Below are 5,241 nucleotides of genomic sequence, written 5' to 3'. Positions count from 1 at the left end.
CTTTGATATAATTTGATACACTTTGATACACTTAGATAAACTTTGATACACTTAGATATACTTTAATACACTTAGATATACTTTGATACACTTAGATATACTTTGATACACTTAGATATACTTTGATACACTTAGATAAACTTTGATATACTTTGATACACTTTGATACACTTAGATAAACTTTGATACACTTAGATATACTTTGATACACTTAGATATACTTTGATACACTTAGATATACTTTGATACACTTAGATATACTTTGATACACTTAGATAAACTTTGATACACTTAGTTATACTTTGATACACTTAGATATACTTTGATACACTTAGATATACTTTGATACATTTTGATACAATTAGATATACTTTGATACACTTAGATATACTTTGATATACTTTGATACACTTTGATACACTTAGATAAACTTTGATACACTTAGATATACTTTGATACACCTAGATATACTTTGATACATTTTGATACATTTAGGTATACTTTGATACACTTAGATATACTTTGATATACTTTGATATACTTTGATACACTTTGATACACTTAGATAAACTTTGATACACTTAGATATACTTTGATACACTTTGATATACTTTGATACATTTTGATACATTTAGATATACTTTGATACACTTGGATATACTTTGATACACTTTGATACACTTAGATATACTTTGATATACTTTGATACACATTGATATACTTTGATATACTTTGATACACTTAGATATACTTTGATATTTTTTGATACACTTAGATTTACTTTGATACACTTAGATATACTTTGATACACTTTAATATACTTTGATACATTTTGATACACTTAGATATACTTTGATACACTTAGATATACTTTGATACACTTTGATATACTTAGATAAACTTTGATACATTTAGATATACTTAGATACACTTTGATACACCTAGATATACTTTGATACACTTAGATAAACTTTGATACACTTAGTTATACTTTGATACACTTAGATATACTTTGATACACTTAGATATACTTTGATACATTTTGATACAATTAGATATACTTTGATACACTTAGATATACTTTGATACACTTTAATATACTTTGATACACTTAGATATACTTTGATACACTTAGATATAATTTGATACACTTTGATATACTTAGATAAACTTTAATACATTTAGATATACTTAATACACTTTGATACACTTAGATATACTTTGATACACCTAGATACAATTAGATATACTTTGATACACTTAGATATACTTTGATACACTTTGATATACTTTAATACACTTTAATACAATTAGATATTAGTTGATACACTTAGATATATTTAGATATACTTTGATACTCTCTAATATACTTTGATACATTTTGATACACTTATATATACTTTGATACACTTAGATATACTTTGATACACTTAGATATACTTTGATACACTTAGATATACTTAGATATACTTTGATACACTTAGATATACTTTGATACATTTTGATACATTTAGATATACTTTGATACACTTTGATACACTTTGATACACTTAGATAAACTTTGATACACTTAGATATACAATTTTATACACTTAGATATACTTTGATATACTTTGATACACTTAGATAAACTTTGATACACTTAGATATAATTTGATACACTTAGATATACTTTGATACACTTTGATACACTTAGATATACTTTGATATAATTTGATACACTTTGATACACTTAGATAAACTTTGATACAATTAGATATACTTTGATACACTTAGATATACTTTGATACACTTAGATATACTTTGATATACTTTGATACACTTTGATACACTTAGATATACTTTGATATACTTTGATACACTTTGATACACTAAGATAAACTTTGATACACTTAGATATACTTTGATACACTTAGACATACTTTAATACACTTAAATATACTTTGATATACTTTGACACCCTTAGATATACTTTGATACACTTAGATATACTTTGACACCTTTAGATATACTTTGATACACTTAGATATACTTTGATACACTTTGATACACTTAGATATACTTTGATACACTTACATACACTAAGATATACTTTGATACACTTAGATATACTTAGATACACTGAGATATACTTTGATACACTTTGATATACTTTGATACACTTTGATACACTTAGATATATTTAGATATACTTTGATACTCTTAAATATACTTTGATACATTTTGATACACTTATATATACTTTGATACACTTAGATATACTTTGATATACTTTGATACACTTTGATACACTTAGATAAACTTTGATACACTTAGATATAATATGATACACTTAGATACACCTAGATACACTTTGATACACTTAGATATACTTTGATATAATTTGATACACTTTGATACACTTAGATAAACTTTGATACACTTAGATATACTTTAATACACTTAGATATACTTTGATACACTTAGATATACTTTGATACACTTAGATATACTTTGATACACTTAGATAAACTTTGATATACTTTGATACACTTTGATACACTTAGATAAACTTTGATACACTTAGATATACTTTGATACACTTAGATATACTTTGATACACTTAGATATACTTTGATACACTTAGATATACTTTGATACACTTAGATAAACTTTGATACACTTAGTTATACTTTGATACACTTAGATATACTTTGATACACTTAGATATACTTTGATACATTTTGATACAATTAGATATACTTTGATACACTTAGATATACTTTGATATACTTTGATACACTTTGATACACTTAGATAAACTTTGATACACTTAGATATACTTTGATACACCTAGATATACTTTGATACATTTTGATACATTTAGGTATACTTTGATACACTTAGATATACTTTGATATACTTTGATATACTTTGATACACTTTGATACACTTAGATAAACTTTGATACACTTAGATATACTTTGATACACTTTGATATACTTTGATACATTTTGATACATTTAGATATACTTTGATACACTTGGATATACTTTGATACACTTTGATACACTTAGATATACTTTGATATACTTTGATACACATTGATATACTTTGATATACTTTGATACACTTAGATATACTTTGATATTTTTTGATACACTTAGATTTACTTTGATACACTTAGATATACTTTGATACACTTTAATATACTTTGATACATTTTGATACACTTAGATATACTTTGATACACTTAGATATACTTTGATACACTTTGATATACTTAGATAAACTTTGATACATTTAGATATACTTAGATACACTTTGATACACCTAGATACAATTAGATATACTTTGATACACTTAGATATACTTTGATACACTTTGATATACTTTAATACACTTTAATACAATTAGATATTAGTTGATACACTTAGATATATTTAGATATACTTTGATACTCTCTAATATACTTTGATACATTTTGATACACTTATATATACTTTGATACACTTAGATATACTTTGATACACTTAGATATACTTTGATACACTTAGATATACTTAGATATACTTTGATACACTTAGATAAACTTTGATACACTTAGATATACTTTGATACATTTTGATACATTTAGATATACTTTGATATACTTTGATACACTTTGATACACTTAGATAAACTTTGATACACTTAGATATACTTTGATACACTTAGATATACTTTGATATACTTTGATACACTTAGATAAACTTTGATACACTTAGATATAATTTGATACACTTTGATACACTTAGATATACTTTGATATACTTTGATACACTAAGATAAACTTTGATACACTTAGATATACTTTGATACACTTAGACATACTTTGATACACTTAGATATACTTTGATATACTTTGACACCCTTAGATATACTTTGATACACTTAGATATACTTTGACACCTTTAGATATACTTTGATACACTTAGATATACTTTGATATACTTTGATACACTTTGATACACTTAGATATACTTTAATACACTTACATACACTTAGATATACTTTGATACACTTAGATATACTTAGATACACTGAGATATACTTTGATACACTTTGATATACTTTGATACACTTTGATACACTTAGATATATTTAGATATACTTTGATACTCTTAAATATACTTTGATACATTTTGATACACTTATATATACTTTGATACACTTGATATACTTTGATATACTTTGATACACTTTGATACACTTAGATAAACTTTGATACACTTAGATATAATATGATACACTTAGATACACCTAGATACACTTTGATACACTTAGATATACTTTGATATAATTTGATACACTTTGATACACTTAGATAAACTTTGATACACTTAGATATACTTTAATACACTTAGATATACTTTGATACACTTAGATATACTTTGATACACTTAGATATACTTTGATACACTTAGATAAACTTTGATATACTTTGATACACTTTGATACACTTAGATAAACTTTGATACACTTAGATATACTTTGATACACTTAGATATACTTTGATACACTTAGATATACTTTGATACACTTAGATATACTTTGATACACTTAGATAAACTTTGATACACTTAGTTATACTTTGATACACTTAGATATACTTTGATACACTTAGATATACTTTGATACATTTTGATACAATTAGATATACTTTGATACACTTAGATATACTTTGATATACTTTGATACACTTTGATACACTTAGATAAACTTTGATACACTTAGATATACTTTGATACACCTAGATATACTTTGATACATTTTGATACATTTAGGTATACTTTGATACACTTAGATATACTTTGATATACTTTGATATACTTTGATACACTTTGATACACTTAGATAAACTTTGATACACTTAGATATACTTTGATACACTTTGATATACTTTGATACATTTTGATACATTTAGATATACTTTGATACACTTGGATATACTTTGATACACTTTGATACACTTAGATATACTTTGATATACTTTGATACACATTGATATACTTTGATATACTTTGATACACTTAGATATACTTTGATATTTTTTGATACACTTAGATTTACTTTGATACACTTAGATATACTTTGATACACTTTAATATACTTTGATACATTTTGATACACTTAGATATACTTTGATACACTTAGATATACTTTGATACACTTTGATATACTTAGATAAACTTTGATACATTTAGATATACTTAGATACAC

The sequence above is a fragment of the Macrosteles quadrilineatus genome, unplaced genomic scaffold (assembly GCF_028750875.1).
Source record: "Macrosteles quadrilineatus isolate MER2022 unplaced genomic scaffold, UCM_ALF_1.0 Scaffold_26__1_contigs__length_1644609, whole genome shotgun sequence".
Classification (NCBI taxonomy): domain Eukaryota; kingdom Metazoa; phylum Arthropoda; class Insecta; order Hemiptera; family Cicadellidae; genus Macrosteles; species Macrosteles quadrilineatus.
This window is presented reverse-complemented; position numbering follows the sequence as displayed.